Here is a 20,269-nt window from a genome sequence, read left to right as displayed (position 1 = left end):
CCTGACACCTTATCCTGACGCGCGCTCCTCAGTCGACAAGGTCGAAGTGACCGCAGTCACTTCGCCCCTCCACTGACTGACCTGACAGGAAAACAGCGCCGCCTGCACTGCTTCGACTGCTGTGCCACCCGCCAGGGTGAGGCTGACAGCCGCCGAGTCCAACCACAGGCGCCATAGGAAGCTCCGCCTCGTCCGACCCCAGGGCTCGGACTCCACCTCGACCTCGGAAGACGGTCTCCGCCTCGCCCGACCCCAGGGCTCGGACTCCACCTCGACCTCAGAAGACGGTCTCCGCCTCGCCCGACCCTAGGGCTCGGACTCCACCTCGACCTCGGAAGACGGTCTCCGCCTCGCCCGACCCCAGGGCTCGGACTCCACCTCGACCTCGGAAGACGGTCTCCGCCTCACCCGACCCCAGGGCTCGGACTCAGCCTCGACCTCGGAGGAGTCACCGCCTCGCCCGACCTTGGGCTCGGACCGACCACGTTACAGGGGGGGCCATCATTACCCTACCCCTAGCTAGCTCAGGCTACGAGGAACAAGACCGGCGTCCCATCTGGCTCGCCCCGGTAAACAGGTAATGATGGCACCCCGTGTGCTCCATGACGACGGCGGTTCTCAGCCCCTTACGGAAGCAAGGAGACGTCAGCAAGGACCCGACAGCCCCGACAGCTGTGCTTCCGTAGGGTTTAAGCGCTCCTTCGATGGCCACGACATCACATGAACAGGGCACCAACACCTCTCCGACAGCCACGTCGGCATGTACATAGGGCTCTGACTCCTCTCTGCTAGACACGTTAGCACATTGCTACACCCCCCATTGTACACCTGGGCCTTCTCCTTACATCTATAAAAGGAAGGTCCAGGGCCCTTGAAAGTCGCCTAGAGGGGGTGAATAGGGCGAACCTGAAATTACAAATTTAATCACAACTACAAGTCGGGTTAGAGTTAGAAATATAATCGAGTCCGAGAGAGAGGGTGCAAAACAAATCGCAAGCGAATAAAGAGTGTGACATACAGATTTGTTTTACCGAGGTTCGGTTCTTGCAAGCCTACTCCCCGTTGAGGTGGTCACAAAGACCGGATCTCTTTCAACTCTTTCCCTCTCTCAAACGGTCCCTCGGACCGAGTGAGCTTTTCTTCTCAATCAATTGGAACACAAAGTTCCCACAAGGACCACCACACGATTGGTGTCTCAAGAAAGAATGAGAAAGAAAGCAATCCAAGCGCAAGAGCTCGAAAGAACACAAGCAAATCTCTCTCACTAATCACTAAAGCTTTGTGTGGAATTGGGAGAGGATTTGATCACTTGGGTGTGTCTAGAATTGAATGCTAGAGCTCTTGTAAGTAGTTGGAAGATGGAAAACTTGGATAACTTGAAAGTGGGGGTGGTTGGGGTATTTATAGCCCCAACCACCAAACTAGCCGTTTGGTGGAGGTTGCTGTCGCATGGCGCACCAGACAGTCCGGTGCGCCACCGGACACTGTTCGGTGCGTCAGCCACGTCACCAGGTCGTTGGGTTCCGACCGTTGGAGCTCTGACTTGTGGGCCCGCCTGGCTGTCCGGTGGCGCACCGGACAAGTCCTGTAGACTGTCCGGTGTGCCACCCGCGCGTGCTCTGTCTTCTGCGCGCGCAGGCGCGCATTTAATGCGTTGCAGTCGACCGTTGCGCGCGAAGTAGTCGTTGCTCCGCTGGCTCACCGGACAGTCCGGAGTGCACCGGACATGTCCGGTGAATTATAGCGGAGCGAATTCCCGAAGCTGGCGAGTTCAGAGCCGCTCTTCCTTGGGGCACCGGACAGTCCGGTGAATTATAGCGAAGCGCCTCTGAGAATTCCCGAAGGTGAAGAGTTCAGCTTGGAGTCCCCTGGTGCACCGGACACTGTCCGGTGGTGCACCGGACAGTCCGGTGCGCAAGACCAAGGCACACTTCGGTTATCCCTTGCTCTCTTTGTTGAACCCTTTTCTTGGTCTTTTTATTGGCTTAGTATGAACCTTTAGCACCTGTATAACTTATAGACTAGAGCAAAGTAGTTAGTCCAATTATTTGTGTTGGGCAATTCAACCACCAAAATTATCTAGGAAATAGGTGTAAGCCTAATTCCCTTTCAATCTCCCCCTTTTTGGTGATTGATGTCAACACAAACCAAAGCAAGTATAGAAGTGTATAATTGAACTAGTTTTCATAATGTAAGTGCAAAGGTTACTTAGAATTGAGCCAATATAAATACTTATAAGATATGCATGGATTGTTTCTTTAATTTTTAACATTTTGGACCACGCTTGCACCACATGTTTTGTTTTTTCAAATTCTTTTGTAAATCTTTTTCAAAGTTCTTTTACAAATAGTCAAAGGTAAATGAATAAGATTTTGTGAAGCATTTTCAAGATTTGAAATTTTCTCCCCCTGTTTCAAATGCTTTTCCTTTAACTAAACAAAACTCCCCCTTAATGAAATCCTCCTCTTAGTGTTCAAGAGGGTTTTAAGATATCGATTTTGAAAATACTACTTTCTCCCCCTTTTGAACACAATAGGATACCAATTTGAAATTTACCAATTGAAAATCATTAGTTTTTTTTTAAAAAAATAGGTGGTGGTGCAGTCCTTTTGCTTTGGGCTAATATTTTCTCCCCCTTTGGCATGAATCGCCAAAAACGGATACTTAGAATGAAATATAGGCCCTCAGTAAAACTACTTTCTCCCCTTTGGCAAATAAAAACATGAGTGAAGATTATACCAAAGATGGAGAGTTGCTCGGAGCGACGGCGAAGGATGAGTTATGGAGTGGAGTGGAAGCCTTTGTCTTCGCCGAAGACTCCAATTCCCTTTCAACACACCTATGACTTGGTTTGAAATTGACTTGAAAGCACATTAGTCAAGGCATATAAAAGAGACATAATCAAAGGTATATTCATAAGCTATGCATGCAAGACATCAAAAGAAATTCCTAGAATCAAGAATATTTAGCTCATGCCTAAGTTTGTTAAAAGTTTGTTCATCTAGTGGCTTGGTAAAGATATCGGCTAATTGATCTTTAGTGTTAATATATGCAATCTCGATATCTCCCTTTTGTTGGTGATCCCTTAGAAAATGATACCGAATGGCTATGTGTTTAGTGCGGCTATGCTCAACGGGATTATCCGCCATGCGGATTGCACTCTCATTATCACATAGAAGAGGAACTTTGGTTAATTTGTAACCGTAGTCCCTAAGGGTTTGCCTCATCCAAAGTAGTTGCGCGCAACAATGACCTGCGGCAATATACTCGGCTTCGGTGGTAGAAAGAGCGACAGAATTTTGCTTCTTTGAAGCCCAAGACACCAAGGATCTTCCCAAGAACTGGCAAGTCTCCGATGTGATCTTTCTATTAATCTTACACCCTGCCCAATCGGCATCCGAATAACCAATAAAATCAAATGTGGATCCCCTAGGATACCAAAGCCCAAACTTAGGAGTATAAACTAAATATCTCAAGATTCGTTTTACGGTCGTAAGGTGAGCTTCCTTAGGGTCGGCTTAGAATCTTGCACACATGCATACGGAAAGCATAATATCCGGTCGAGATGCACATAAATAGAGTAAAGAGCCTATCATCGACCGATATACCTTTTGATCGACGGATTTACCTTCCGTGTCGAGGTCGAGATGCCCATTGGTTCCCATGGGTGTCTTGCTGGGCTTGGCATCCTTCATCCCAAACTTGCTTAGAATGTCTTGAATATACTTCATTTGGCTAATGAAGGTGCCCTCTTGGAGTTGCTTCACTTGAAATCCCAAGAAGTACTTTAACTCCCCCATCATCGACATCTCGAATTTATGTGTCATGGTCCTACTAAACTCTTCACATGTAGATTCGTTAGTAGACCCAAATATAATATCATCAACATAAATTTGGCATACAAACAAATCATTTTCAAGTGTTTTGGTAAAGAGTGTAGGATCGACCTTTCCGACTTTGAATCCATTAGTGAAAAGAAAATCTCTAAGGCATTCATACCATGCTCTTGGGGCTTGCTTGAGCCCATAAAGCGCCTTAGAGAGTTTATAAACATGGTTAGGGTACTCACTATCTTCAAAGCCGGGAGGTTGCTCAACATAGACCTCTTCCTTGATTGGTCCATTGAGGAAGGCACTTTTCACGTCCATTTGATAAAGCTTGAAGCCATGGTAAGTAGCATAGGCTAATAATATACGAATTGACTCAAGCCTAGCTACGGGTGCATAGGTTTCACCGAAATCCAAACCTTCGACTTGGGAGTATCCCTTGGCCACAAGTCGAGCTTTGTTCCTTGTCACCCCACCATGCTCGTCTTGCTTGTTGCGGAACACCCATTTGGTTCCTACAACATTTTGATTAGGACGTGGAACCAAATGCCATACCTCATTCCTAGTGAAGTTGTTGAGCTCCTCTTGCATCGCCACCACCCAATCCGAATCTTGAAGTGCTTCCTCTACCCTGTGTGGCTCAATAGAGGAAACAAAAGAGTAATGCTCACAAAAATGTGCAACACGAGATCTAGTGGTTACCCCCTTATGGATGTCGCCGAGGATGGTGTCGATGGGGTGATCTCGTTGGATTGCTTGGTGGACTCTTGGGTGTGGCGGTCTTGGTTCTTCATCCTCCTTGTCTTGATTATTTGCATCTCCCCCTTGATCATTGCCGTCATCTTGAGGTGGCTCATTTTCTTGATCTTCTCCTTCATCAACTTGAGCATCATCCTCATTTTGAGTTGGTGTAGATGCTTGCGTGGAAGAGGATGGTTGATCTTGTGCATTTGGAGGCTCTTCGGATTCCTTAGGACACACATCCCCCAATGGACATGTTCCTTAGCGTGATGCACGGAGCCTCTTCATCACCTATCTCATCAAGATCAACTTGCTCTACTTGAGAGCCGTTAGTCTTATCAAACACAACGTCACAAGAAACTTCAACTTGTCCAGAGGACTTGTTAAAGACTCTATATACCCTTGTGTTTGAATCATATCCTAGTAAAAAGCCTTCCACAGTCTTAGGAGCAAATTTAGATTTTCTACCTCTTTTAACAAGTATAAAGCATTTGCTACCAAAGACTCTAAAATATGAAATATTTGGCTTTTTACCGGTTAGGAGTTCGTATGATGTCTTCTTGAGGATTCGGTGTAGATATAATCGGTTGATGGCGTAGCAGGCGGTGTTGACCGCCTCGGCCCAAAACCGATCCGAAGTTTTGTACTCATCAAGCATGGTCCTTGCCATGTCCAATAGAGTTCGATTCTTCCTCTCCACTACACCATTTTGTTGTGGCGTGTAGGGAGAAGAGAACTCATGCTTGATGCCCTCCTCCTCAAGGAAGCCTTCAATTTGAGAGTTCTTGAACTCCGTCCCGTTGTCGCTTCTAATTTTCTTGATCGTTAAGCCGAACTCATTTTGAGCCTGTCTCAGGAATCCCTTCAAGGTCTCTTGGGTATGAGATTTTTCCTGCAAAAAGAATACCCAAGTGAAGCGAGAATAGTCATCCACAATAACTAGACAGTACTTACTCCCGACGATGCTTATGTAAGTTATCGAGCCGAATAGATCCATGTGTAGGAGCTCGAGTGGTTTGTCAGTCGTCATGATGTTCTTGTGTGGATGATGAGCACCAACTTGCTTCCCTGCTTGGCATGTGAAAGGGAAATAGGCTCAAACCTTTTCCTAAATGATTTTGGTGGTTGAATTGCCCAACACAAATAATTGGACTAACTAGTTTGCTCTAGATTATATGCTCTACAGGTGCCAAAGGTTCATCTACAACTATTCTAAATCGACTGTCCGGAATACCGTAGATTATTCCGGACAGGAGAAGCTTTTTGGAAAAACAGACTAAGCGCGGACCGTCCGGGCCCTTGCGGCGAACCGTCCGCGACACCAGGATGATCCTCGGACAGAACCAATGCAAAAACATGTGTCTCTACTGCGGACCGTCCGATGGAAGAGCAAGCACCGTCTGAGACCACACGCGGACCGTCCGGGCCCTTGCGGCGGACCGTCCGCGACACCGAGTTGACTTCGACCAGGAACTACAAATCAGGGACAGTCCGACTAAACCGCGGACCGTCCAGCTACAACGTGCGGACCGTCCGGCTATAATTCGCGGACAGTCCGCATGTGAAGACCTGGTTCAGCCCGAAGGTGACAAGTTGAGCAAAAGGAATTATAGAGCTGGCGCGGACCGTCCGGGACCAAGGGCGGACCGTCCGCGTGATGTCACCGAGGCAGATAGCCGTTGATCTAGCCGTTGATCTGTCAGAAGTATCCGTTGAAGATGTCAGAATCGACCGTTGGAGGGTCGCGGACCGTCCGGGCCCTAGCCGCGGACCGTCCGCCAGTGCAATTCCTGGCAGATGCGCCCCAACGGCTATATGGATGGTTGAGGGCTATATATACCACCCCAACCGGCCACTTCAAGGCGTGGGAGTCCAAGCAACATTCCAAGTCATCTAGTTGACATACTCAAGCCCTCCCAACCACATATATTCATTGATCCATCCTATACACAAGATTTAGACCACTACAACCAACACAAGTGCCACAAAAGAGAGAGCAAGCAAAAGAGAGCTACTCATTTGAGTTTAGCACTAGTGCCTTGTGAGATTCATCGAGAGATAGTGTGTGCTTCATCTTTGTGTTCATTTGCGCGTGGAGTTTTGACTCCCATTGAACTTCCTCCAAAGTTTTGGAGGCTTGTAAAAGCTAGCAAGAGACACCAAAGATTGTGGTGGTCCTTGTGGGATCGAGAGTGATCCTTGAAAAGAAGAAGAGCTCGCCGATCCTTGTGTGATCGGGAGAGAGGGAAAGGGTTGAAAAAGACCCGTCCTTAAGTGGACTCCTCAACGGGGACTAGGCCTTCGAGGGCCGAACCTCGGTAAAACAAATCACCCGTGTCCATTGTGTTTATTGCTTGTGATTTGTTTGCTTTCCCTTGCTCCAAGTTTTTCTTGCATCTTTATTTGCTAATAGCATTTGGTGTTGCTTCAAGTTAAATTCCCATTTAGTGAAGCAACACGTTGCAAGAAAGAACTTGTCCTAGTGCTCTTCTCATCCAAGACTTCTTGCTTTGTTATTCTATAACTTACTAGTTGTATTGATTTGTCACTTCCGCATTATTTAGTAATACTCCTTTCAAAGCAAGAACTTAGTTTATATTCTCCGATATTTGTATATCTTGTTCTAACAACTAATCAAGGGATCTAGTTGGGGGATAAAGTTTTAATTCCCAGGTTCCGCCTATTCACCCCCCCCTCTAGGCGACTTTCAATTGGTATCGGAGCTAGGCACTTCATCTTGAGTCTAACAACTCGAAGTGATGGCTCGTAAAAGATCCCAAAAGAACAAGAAGACATCTCCCAAGGAAAACACGGAGGTAACTCTTGAAATATTACTTTCCGATTGTTCTAATTATGATTCATGGTCTACTAGAGTTATAAATGCCTTTAGAACCGTAGATCCACAATTAGAACAAATTTTAGACAAGAGTATTATCCCTCCTAACTATGCTAGGGAAGATGTTTCCGATGAAGACCAAAGATGTATTCGCTTAAACTATCTAGCTTTTGACATCTTGGTTAATTCTCTTAGCAAGGAAGATTATCATGCCCTCATAATGAATCATTATGAACATATTCCCGATGCGCATGATATTTGGACTAGAATTAAAATCAAGTTTGATGAGTCCAAACATAATAATTCATTTGATGCCTCTACTTCCTTTAGTTTTTGTGATACTAACCCTTGCAAGGAAGAAGGAGAAAATGAACGATGGAGACCAAACGATGAATCCACCTCTCCAAAGGGTTTGTCTTCCCATTTCGATTCCCACATGTGTTGTGTGGCTAATGAAAATGATAGCGGAAGCACAAATGAGGATGAGGAGGAAGAAAGAAGCTTTGTGCATCTCTACGCTCGCCTAAGCCAAGAAGATAAGGCGGTCATACTCAAACTTCTAGAAAGAGCGAGAGAGCAAAGCGAAGCTCGTCAAAGGCTAGAAGATATTCTCTCCATAAAGATGCAACACTTTGACGAGTTGACTAAAGAACATGAGGAGCTAAAGTGCTCTCATGTTGATTTGGTCCAAAGGTATGAAACTATTTCAATTGAGCAAGATAACGCTTTACATTGTATCGCTCAATTAGTAAATAGGAATACCTTGCTTAAAGACCAAATAGAAAAGCTAAAAATTGAAAATCTAGCTTTTCAAAATAAATATGATATGCTTTTATGTTCTCATGAAAATCTTATAGATGATCATATCATATTAAACATTGCTCATGAGGTTGTGATAGAAAATTTAAAATCCCAACAACCTCACTCATGCACATGTATTCAAATTGATACTATATTACCATGTGCTAATGCTTGTTGTTCGTCGACAAGCAAATCTTCCTTTGAGCTAAAATTTGCAGGAAAAAATGATGATTCATATCAAAAGCTCAAAGAAGAAAATGAGAGGCTAAAAAAGAGCTTGACACAACTTAAAGGGAAATGCATTGCCCAACCTTCTCAAGATAACCGTGATCACATGGTGAAGAAGCTTGAGACGGAAACAACCTTGGCATGCACTACATCCCTTGAAGAAAATGTCAAGGATTTGAGGATTGCCAAAAGGAATAAACAAAAGAAGAAATTCAACACCTCCTCCAAAAGCCTCAACCACGCCTCCACAAAAGGTAACATCCAAGGTAATGATCAAGCCACACTTCACATTAAGAGGTGTAGTGAATGCTTTGAAGAGGGGCACTTGATTAGGTCATGTCCCTACATTAAAAATGGCTTGATTATTAACAAGGATGATAGGCTTTGTTTTAAATGCTCCAAGAAGGGACACATGCTTAGATCTTGTCCCCATTTAAAACAAAAAGGCATAGGGTTAGAAAAGAAGGTTTTTACTAACCATGTAGCAGGCAACAAACAAGGAAAGAAGAAATCTTCAAAACTTGGAAAACGCCTATGCTACACATGCCGAAAGAAGGGACATCAATGCAAAGATTGTCCCATTGGTAAAATTCCCACTCCTAACTTGTCATTAGATTCATATATAACTAGGCAACCCAAGATTGCAACTTGTGCTAGAAAGGTAACAAGTTTACCAAGCACTAGCACAAAGGACACTTGGGTTCCTAGATCTTTGTTCACTAACCTTAACGGACCCATCAAGCGATGGGTACCAAAATGTGCTTGACAAGCTTTGTAGGAGAAGGAGATGGTATGAACCTTTGGGGTGCTTGAGGGAGTTAATTCAATTCTTATCAACTCAAGCTATCAATCTTCAAATGATCTGCATATTCAAGATTGACCCAAGGTTACTTCAATTTATTGTATTCAAAACTCATATCATCTCGGGAAGATATTAATGTTGTAGGAAATAAAGAATCATCATGTGCGGAATATCAAAGCCTACAACATGGAGGAAAATCAAAGGATGGTAACATTTATATTCTTAAGTGCAATTATCTTAAATTGTCGTGTGTCTTGTGTAGTCACATAGAAATAGAAAGCACTTAAGCATGTTTTAAAATTATGTCATCATTCTTTGAAGAAATTCCTCTCATATGGTAGATTGTGTATTTATCAATTCTATATTATGACAATCTACATGCTTTAAATTGTTGCAAGTTCTCATGGCATGTTTTTACATTAATTATTCTATTATTGCCATGTTCTAGATATAGAGAGATATTTCATGTTCTTAAAAGAATAAGGTGTCATGTAAGGAATTCAAATACTTAGGACACTTATAAAAGAAAAATTCTCTCTATAACTAGAAAAGTGAGACTAATGTTTTTATCCAAGTAATTTAAGTAGTCTCACTTGTAGAGATAAATTTCTCTATGGAAATGCGTAATCCATCATGGCAAGGAAAATCAATCCAATAATTTATGTTGTATGTTTTATTGCTTAAATTGGATATGATTCTTCTACATTTATCGCTCTCCATGTTATGAATTAGATTTATTCCCTTAAGTCTCAAGAAATTAACCATGCTTGTTTTATGAGTTAAAACTAGGCATACTTCATGGAATAATCTAGTTCATATTATAAAGTTTCCATGCTTTAGTAGATCACCTTTTCATTCTTTATCAAAAATGATTACAAAAAGTGAAACTAGTGCTTGTGTTGTTCTTAACATCTCTCTTGAGCTTACTTATGAAAATCTACAAGAGAGTAAGTGCAAGTTTAATGCCACAAGTCTCATGGGTTGCTCTTCACCCAAAGGAAGAGAGGTAAAAGCAAAGGTATGGGAAATCATCTTCTTAGTTGAATTTAGTTCCCATCTCAATGTCTATTTAATCTAAATTATCATATTCTACCCTTGTGAGAAATAGATTCTTTATTGGACTCATTTCAACTAAATGTGCATTCAATCTCATTCTTCTAAAAGCTCATGTCCATTAGAATCTATTTAATGCCTTTGCGATATTTATATATATGTTATCATATTGATTTGTTTCCAAGTGATGATTAACTGACTTCAATATGATAAAGTAAAATCTCCAATGATTATTAAAATGCTCAAATGGTGCTCACTCATTTTTCTCAAATGAAATGCACTGATGTTAAGGATTTTACTTCATGTCTATGTGACTTGTGGATGATGAATTATGTATGCTAATTATCTAAAGTAATCATCCTTTCCCATTTACTCCCTTGCGCTATTAACATGTCTCTTGAGTATTTTCAATAAGTTTGGAAGGAAAAAGAGATAAATACAAAGGGAGGACACTCAAATGAAAAAGGAAGAACATCAAGGACAACAACACCTACTTGGACAATAAGGTTTTCACAACAATCAATGGTGTGGTTGTAAGCATTCTAAATCCTTTTTCATTATGAGGTTACCAGGCTTAAGTTGTTTATTGCAAAATTCATAAGCCTCGATCAAGATGTATAATGTGTCTCCCTTTATGTTCTTAAAATTGAATGCATTCTCTCAATTACTTGATGCATATCTTTAGGGGGAGTCCATTATTATATTTTGATTATGTTGAGACTATTGCTTTGTCTTAAAAATTTTCATATAGTCTCTTGCATGAGAATAATGTTTCTCATATAGTATGCTACTACACATCAATCCAACTTGTTAAAATAATGTCGCTTTTATCAAGGATTGTTGCTTTCATTTCTAAAGTAGCATGCTTATTGGATTCTCCTATTTTTAAGCTTGATTGAAAGTTTAATGTCCTTGTTGCTCTCTTGATCGCATATTGGTTGATCATTAAACAACTTCGAGTATCACTTATGCTTCTTAGTGCCTCATGTAATTTCAATTTGATCTCAATTGGTAATTTTAATTGACATCCATCTTGATAAGCACTAAGGAAAAAGGAGAATTCATGATTCATTTATGCAACTTGTGATCCATTTGATATATGCTAACAATAACTTGAAAAAGATCACTAGTTGTAGAACTCTCTCTTGTGCAAGGTATTTCCATATATTGTCATTAAGTATAGGTCTTAAAGCAACTAAGACTAAGGACAAAGCACAATAAAGAGAGCGTCTCTATGAGAAGGTACAAAAGGGTAAAACCACTTCCTTTCATTTAAACTTGTACCTAAATCTTCCTCTTATATACACTCTTTGCATATATTGTATAAAAGGAAGAGAAAGCATGTTCTTTGCATTTATCCCTGCTTCATACCTAGTTTAACCTCTTAAAATTTCACACATGCATTATTGCATCTTTGCTAAAACTAGATGAAGTGGTTCTATTGTCAAAGAGCTTAAAGCTTAACCTTGTAACGAGGATAAGCTACCTTTGTTCCAAAGGTGGATGATCCTTAAGTCTCTTTGAAATCTTTAAAGGAAAATGCTTAAAATGTTTGCAACATGCTTTCATAAGTGCATAAACTGTCTTGAGCATCACTCATATACTATGACACAATGCACTTCACTTTCTCTATGATATAGACTTGCTCTCATTAACCTAATTATGTGCCCTTGGCATTTAAGGCCAAAAATTTGTTTTCCTCTCTATGCACATATTTAGGGGGAGCAATCTATATTGTATAGAATTGATTAAGATTAATTGACATATCTTTTTAAATCATGTCTCTTTCCTTTGGTACATTTGCATATTTCTTATCTTTCATTGTGTGCCAAGGCTAAGACTAATATGTTTTCATGAGCATCTCATGTATTAAGTCTTAGATTGAAAGGGAAATGGAGTATTCGGCAAAGGCATCGCTTCCACTCAACTCCATTGGTATTATCCACTCTTTGCCGGTATCTCGCCATCTCTCCGTCTTTGGTATAATCTTCACTCATGTTTTATTTGCCAAAGGGGAGAAAGTAGTTAATTGAGGGCCTACATTTCACTCTAAGTGTCCGTTTTTGGCGATTCATGCCAAAGGGGGAGAAAGTATTAGGCCCAAAGCAAAAGGACCGCACCACCACCTCCTAATTTCAAAACTAATGATTTTCAATTGGTAAATTTCACATTGGTATCTTATTGTGTTCAAAATGGGGAGAAAGTAGTATTTTCAAAATTGATATCTTAAAACCCTCTTGAACACTAAGAGGAGGATTTCATTGAGGGGGAGTTTTGTTTAGTCAAAGGAAAAAGCATTTGAAACAGGGGGAGAAAATTTCAAATCTTGAAAATGCTTCTCAAAATCTTATTCATTTATCCTTTGACTGTTTTGCAAAACACTTTGAAAAGAATTTCCAAAAGAGTTTGCAAAAACAAAACAATTGGTGCAAGCATGGTCTAAAACATTAAATGTAAATTGGTCTAATTTCAGAGTAACCTTTGCACTTACCTTATGCAAACTAGTTCAATTCTGCACTTATTTATTTGCTTTGGTTTGTGTTGGCATCAATCACCAAAAAGGGGGAGATTGAAAGGGAAATAGGCTCAAACCTTTTCCTAAATGATTTTGGTGGTTGAATTGCCCAACACAAATAATTGGACTAACTAGTTTGCTCTAGATTATATGCTCTACAGGTGCCAAAGGTTCATCTACAACTATTCTAAATCGACTGTCCGGAATACCGTAGATTATTCCGGACAGGAGAAGCTTTTTGGAAAAACAGACTAAGCGCGGACCGTCCGGGCCCTTGCGGCGAACCGTCCGCGACACCAGGATGATCCTCGGACAGAACCAATGCAAAAACATGTGTCTCTACTGCGGACCGTCCGATGGAAGAGCAAGCACCGTCTGAGACCACACGCGGACCGTCCGGGCCCTTGCGGCGGACCGTCCGCGACACCGAGTTGACTTCGACCAGGAACTACAAATCAGGGACAGTCCGACTAAACCGCGGACCGTCCAGCTACAACGTGCGGACCGTCCGGCTATAATTCGCGGACAGTCCGCATGTGAAGACCTGGTTCAGCCCGAAGGTGACAAGTTGAGCAAAAGGAATTATAGAGCTGGCGCGGACCGTCCGGGACCAAGGGCGGACCGTCCGCGTGATGTCACCGAGGCAGATAGCCGTTGATCTAGCCGTTGATCTGTCAGAAGTATCCGTTGAAGATGTCAGAATCGACCGTTGGAGGGTCGCGGACCGTCCGGGCCCTAGCCGCGGACCGTCCGCCAGTGCAATTCCTGGCAGATGCGCCCCAACGGCTATATGGATGGTTGAGGGCTATATATACCACCCCAACCGGCCACTTCAAGGCGTGGGAGTCCAAGCAACATTCCAAGTCATCTAGTTGACATACTCAAGCCCTCCCAACCACATATATTCATTGATCCATCCTATACACAAGATTTAGACCACTACAACCAACACAAGTGCCACAAAAGAGAGAGCAAGCAAAAGAGAGCTACTCATTTGAGTTTAGCACTAGTGCCTTGTGAGATTCATCGAGAGATAGTGTGTGCTTCATCTTTGTGTTCATTTGCGCGTGGAGTTTTGACTCCCATTGAACTTCCTCCAAAGTTTTGGAGGCTTGTAAAAGCTAGCAAGAGACACCAAAGATTGTGGTGGTCCTTGTGGGATCGAGAGTGATCCTTGAAAAGAAGAAGAGCTCGCCGATCCTTGTGTGATCGGGAGAGAGGGAAAGGGTTGAAAAAGACCCGTCCTTAAGTGGACTCCTCAACGGGGACTAGGCCTTCGAGGGCCGAACCTCGGTAAAACAAATCACCCGTGTCCATTGTGTTTATTGCTTGTGATTTGTTTGCTTTCCCTTGCTCCAAGTTTTTCTTGCATCTTTATTTGCTAATAGCATTTGGTGTTGCTTCAAGTTAAATTCCCATTTAGTGAAGCAACACGTTGCAAGAAAGAACTTGTCCTAGTGCTCTTCTCATCCAAGACTTCTTGCTTTGTTATTCTATAACTTACTAGTTGTATTGATTTGTCACTTCCGCATTATTTAGTAATACTCCTTTCAAAGCAAGAACTTAGTTTATATTCTCCGATATTTGTATATCTTGTTCTAACAACTAATCAAGGGATCTAGTTGGGGGATAAAGTTTTAATTCCCAGGTTCCGCCTATTCACCCCCCCCTCTAGGCGACTTTCAGCATGCGCTACAAATCATGTCTTTCTCAAAATGAACATTTGTTAATCCTAAAATGTGCTCTCCCTTTAGAAGCTTATGAAGATTCTTTATCCCAACATGTGATAGTCGGCGATGCCAGAGCCAGCCCATGTTAGTCTTAGCAATTAAGCAAGTGTCGAGTTCAGCTCTATCAAAATTTACTAAGTATAGCTGACCCTCTAACACTCCCTTAAATGCTATTGAATCGTCACTTCTTCTAAAGACAGTGACACCTACATCAGTAAATAGACAGTTGTAGCCCATTTTGCATAATTGAGAGACGGAAAGCAAATTGTAATCTAAAGAGTCTACAAGAAAAACATTGGAAATGGAATGGTCAGGTGAAATAGCAATTTTACCCAGTCCTTTGACCAAACCTTGATTTCCATCCCTGAATGTGATCGCTCTTTGGGGATCTTGGTTTTTCTCGTAGAAGGAGAACATCTTCTTCTCCCCTGTCATATGGTTTATGCACCCGCTGTCGATTACCCAACTTGAGCCCCCTTATGCATAAACCTACAAAACAATTTTAGTTCTTGACTTTAGGTACCCAAATGGTTTTGGGTCCTTTAGCATTAGACACAAGAACTTTGGGTACCCAAACACAAGTCTTTGATCCCTTATGTTTGCCCCCAACATATTTGGCAACTACCTTGCCGGATTTATTAGTTAAAACATAAGATGCATCAAAAGTTTTAAATGAAATATTATGATCATTTGATGCACTAGGAGTTTTCTTCTTAGCCAATTTTGCATGGGTTGATTGCCTAGTACTAGATGTCTCACCCTTATACATAAAAGCATGGTTAGGGCCAGAGTGAGACTTCCTAGAATGAATTCTCCTAATTTTGCTCTCGGGATAACCGACAGGGTACAAAATGTAACCCTCGTTATCCTGAGGCATGGGAGCCTTGCCCTTAACAAAGCTGGACAATTTCTTAGGAGGGGCATTAAGTTTGACATTGCCTCCCTGTTGGAAGCCAATGCCATCCTTAATGCCAGGGCGTCTCCCATTATAAAGCATACTACGAGCAAACTTAAATTTTTCATTTTCTAGTTCATGCTCGATAATTTTAGCATCTAATTTAGCTATATGATCATTTTGTTGTTTAATCATGGAAAGGTGATCATGTATAGCATTAACATCAACATCTCTACATCTAGTGCAAATAGTGACATGCTCAGTGGTAGATGTAGAGGGTTTGCAAGAATTAAGTTCAACAATCTTAGCACGCAATATATCATTTTTATCTCTAAGATCGGAAATTGTAACATTGCAAACATCTAGTTCTTTAGCCTTAGCAAGCAATTTTTCATTCTCAATCCTAAGGCTAGCAAGAGAAATGTTTAATTCTTCAATCTTAGCAAGCAAATCAACATTATCATTTCTAGGATTGGGAATTGAAACATCACAAGCATTTGAATCAACCTTAGCAATTAAACTAGCATTATCATTTCTAAGGTTGTCAATAGTCTCATGGCAAGTGCTTAGCTCACTAGATAATTTTTCACATTTTCAACTTCTAGAGCATAAGCATTTTTAACCTTAACATGCTTCTTATTTTCTTTAATAAGGAAGTCCTATTGGGTATCCAAGAGATCATCCTTCTCATGAATGACACTAATCAATTCATTTAATTTTTCCTTTTGTTGCATGTTTAGGTTGGCAAAAAGAATGCGCAAGTTATCCTCCTCATTGCTAGCATTATCCTCATCACTAGAGGTTTCATATTTAGTGGAGGATCTTGATTTTACCTTCTTCCTTTTGTCGTCCTTTGCCATGAGGCACTTGTGGCCGACGTTGGGGAAGAGAAGACCCTTGGTGACGGCGATGTTTGCGGCGTCCTCGTCGGAGGAGGAGTCAGTGGAGCTCTCGTCGGAGTCCCACTCTCGGCAAACATGGGCATCACCGCCCTTCTTCTTGTAGTACCTCTTCTTCTCCTTTCTTCTCCCCTTCTTGTCGTCGCCCCTATCACTGTCACTAGATAGTGGACATTTAGCAATAAAATGACCGGGCTTACCACATTTGTAGCAAACTTTCTTGGAGCGGGGCTTGTAATCCTTCCCCCTCCTTTGCTTGAGGATTTGGCGGAAGCTCTTGATGATCAACGCCATTTCCTCGTTGTCGAGCTTGGAGGCATCGATGTGTGTTTTACTCGATGTAGACTCCTCCTTCTTCTCCTCCGTCGCCTTAAATGCGACTGGTTGTGCTTCGAACGTGGAGGGGCCGTCAAGCTCATTGATCTTCTTTGAGCCTTTGATCATGAACTCAAAGCTCACAAAATTCTCGATTACTTCCTCGGGAGTCATTAGTGTATATCTAGGATTGCCACGAATTAATTGGACTTGAGTAGGGTTAAGGAAAACAAGTGATCTTAGAATAACCTTAACCATTTCGTGGTCATCCCATTTTTTGCTCCCGAGGTTGCGCACTTGATTCACCAGGGTTTTGAGCCGGTTGTACATGTCATGTGGCTCCTCCCCTTGGCGAAGACGGAAGCGACCGAGCTCCCCCTCGATCGTCTCCCGCTTGGTGATCTTGGTTAGATCATCTCCCTCGTGTGTGGTCTTGAGCACGTCCAAACTTCCTTGGCGCTCTTTAATCCTTGCACCTTGTTGTACTCCTCTCTACTTAGAGAGGCGAGGAGTATAGTTGTGGCTTGGGAGTTGATGTGTTGGATTTGGCCCGCTTCGTCCTCATCATAATCTTCATCCCCTATGGATGGTACCTGTGCACCAAACTCAACAACATCCCATATACTTTTGTGGAGTGAGGTTAGATGAAATCGCATTAAATCACTCCACCTAGCATAATCTTCACCATCAAAAGTTGGTGGTTTGCCTAATGGGACGGAAAGTAAAGGCGTATGTTTAGGAATGCGAGGATAGCGTAAGGGAATCTTACTAAACTTCTTGCGCTCATGGCGCTTAGAAGTGATGGACGGCGCGTCAGAGCCGGAGGTGGATGGCGATGAGGTGTCGGTCTCGTAGTAGACAACTTTCCTCATCTTCTTCTTCTTGTCACCACTCCGTCGCGACTTGTGTGAAGGGGATTCCTTTTCCTTCCCCTTCCCTTTGTTGTAGGACTCTCCCTATGGAGCCTTCCCGTGGCTTGTAGCGGGCTTCTCGCCGGTCACCATATCCTTCTTAGCGTGATCTCCCAACATCACTTCGAGCGGTTAGGCTCTAATGAAGCACCGGGCTCCGATACCAATTGAAAGTCGCCTAGAGGGGGGGTGAATAGGGCAAATCTGAAATTTACAAATTTAATCACAACTACAAGCCGGGTTAGAGTTAGAAATATAATCGAGTCCGAGAGAGAGGGTGCAAAACAAATCGCAAGCGAATAAAGAGTGTGACACGCGGATTTGTTTTACCGAGGTTCGATTCTTGCAAACCTACTCCCCGTTGAGGTGGTCACAAAGACCAGGTCTCTTTCAACCCTTTCCCTCTCTCAAACGATCCCTCGAACCGAGTGAGCTTTTCTTCTCAATCAATTGGAACACAAAGTTCCCACAAGGACCACCACACGATTGGTGTCTCTTGCCTCAATTACAAGTGAGTTTGATCTCAAGAAAGAATGAGAAAGAAAGCAATCCAAGCGCAAGAGCTCGAAAGAACACAAGCAAATCTCTCTCACTAATCACTAAAGCTTTGTGTGGAATTGGGAGAGGATTTGATCACTTGGGTGTGTCTAGAATTGAATGCTAGAGCTCTTGTAAGTAGTTGGAAGATGGAAAACTTGGATAACTTGAAAGTGGGGGTGGTTGGGGTATTTATAGCCCCAACCACCAAACTAGCCGTTTGGTGGAGGCTGCTGTCGCATGGCGCACCGGACACTGTCCGGTGCGCTAGCCACGTCACCAGGTCGTTGGGTTCCGACTGTTGGAGCTCTGACTTGTGGGCCCGCCTGGCTGTCCAGTGGCGCACCGGACAAGTCCTGTAGACTGTCCGGTGTGCCACCCACGCGTGCTCTGTCCTCTGCGCGCGCGGACGCGCATTTAATGCGTTGCAGTCGACCGTTGCGCGCGAAGTAGTCGTTGATCCGCTGGCTCACCGGACAGTCCGGAGTGCACCGGACATGTCCGGTGAATTATAGCGGAGCGGATTCCCGAAGCTGGCGAGTTCAGAGCCGCTCTTCCTTGGGGCACCGGACACTGTCCGGTGGTGCACCGGACAGTCCGATGAATTATAGCGAAGCGCCTCTGAGAATTCCCGAAGGTGAAGAGTTCAGCTTGGAGTCCCCTGGTGCACCGGACACTGTCCGGTGGTGCACCGAACCCTGTCCGGTGCGCCAGACCAGGGCACACTTCGGTTATCCCTTGCTCTCTTTGTTGAACCCTTTTCTTGGTCTTTTTATTGGCTTAGTGTGAACCTTTGGCACCTGTATAACTTATAGACTAGAGCAAACTAGTTAGTCTAATTATTTGTGTTGGGCAATTCAACCACCAAAATTATCTAGGAAATAGGTGTAAGCCTAATTCCCTTTCAGCCCTCGTATGAGAAGGTGGCTGTCACACCCGGTTTTAGAAGGCAAACCGAATGCGAACCATGTACGTGCCAGGATCAGTTATTCACGTACACAGCAGTTACATAATATGGACATCATCACACAGTGCTCAAAATAGTATTAATAAGGGAAATAGTCGATTACATCATACGTCTGAGACGTCCATATAGTTCTTACAATAAATCAAAGTGCGGAAAAGAAACGTAGATAACCGCGGCCTTCACAGGCAGCCGACTGGGGGTTGCCGCTAACCCACACCTAGAACTCGTCGTAGTCTTGAAACTCCTGGAAGTCTCCTTCCACAGCTTCATCTTCGCCTGAGCAGTGGTTGCAATGCTGACAACCTGAGGATGGGGGGGGGTTTGGTGTGTAGAGCAAGGGTGAGTACACATCAACATACTCAGCAAGTATCCTGTTTGGCTGTAGTGGACTAGCTTTATGTGGGGATAAGTCAAGCAGTTGCTTTTAGTTGGTCAGATTATTACTTACTAGTAGAAAGCCAAGTTTTAGCATTAACCCAAGTTATTAACCCAAACGTACTCCTTTCCAAACGGAAAGAGTACCACTTACCAGCATCATAATCATAACCAGAACCATCATCGATCTCATAAGCACCTGTACCAAAGTATCTCTGATCAAGTACCACTAATCACTGGAGCTCCCTTGGCCGCTCATAACCGTGAGCACGGCTGATATATCAGTTTTCAAACACTCTGCAGAGGTTGTGCACTTTACCCACAAGCCGTGATTCCCTCTCTGGCCCGGGCTTGCAAGACCCTTATTCACTCCCGAGGTGAATGGCCAGGGATTCACTACGAAGCCTTTACAAAGATTCCCCGGGGCTGTAGCCACCCGTTAGGTTTCCTAAATGCACCGCACTCCTCCCCAAGGGGCGAACCCAAACTTGGCAGAGCGAGCCGCATACACCGAGCCCCATTGACGGCACGACGACTAAGTGAACTACACCCCGGATCCTCTAATTATTCAGCTAAGGGCACCCCATTCCACCCTCATGGTTGTACTGTTTTCCCGGGCGGTCATCCATAGAACAGGTCCTTACGGAGAGGCACTCGAGAAACCGCTCGAGTCCCCTTAAATGCCACAAGTACAACATCATCATAAGAGAAGGGAAAACAGCGTATCATAGATAATCTCATCATGTTCATTGATTAGAGTTTGAGCAATAGCATAAAGCTAAACAGTAATAATCCAACCCAGATAGGTAAACAAGGACATGGATAACAAAAGCTAGT

The sequence above is a fragment of the Zea mays genome, chromosome 9 (assembly GCF_902167145.1).
Source record: "Zea mays cultivar B73 chromosome 9, Zm-B73-REFERENCE-NAM-5.0, whole genome shotgun sequence".
Classification (NCBI taxonomy): domain Eukaryota; kingdom Viridiplantae; phylum Streptophyta; class Magnoliopsida; order Poales; family Poaceae; genus Zea; species Zea mays.
Note: the sequence above shows the minus strand (reverse complement) of the source record.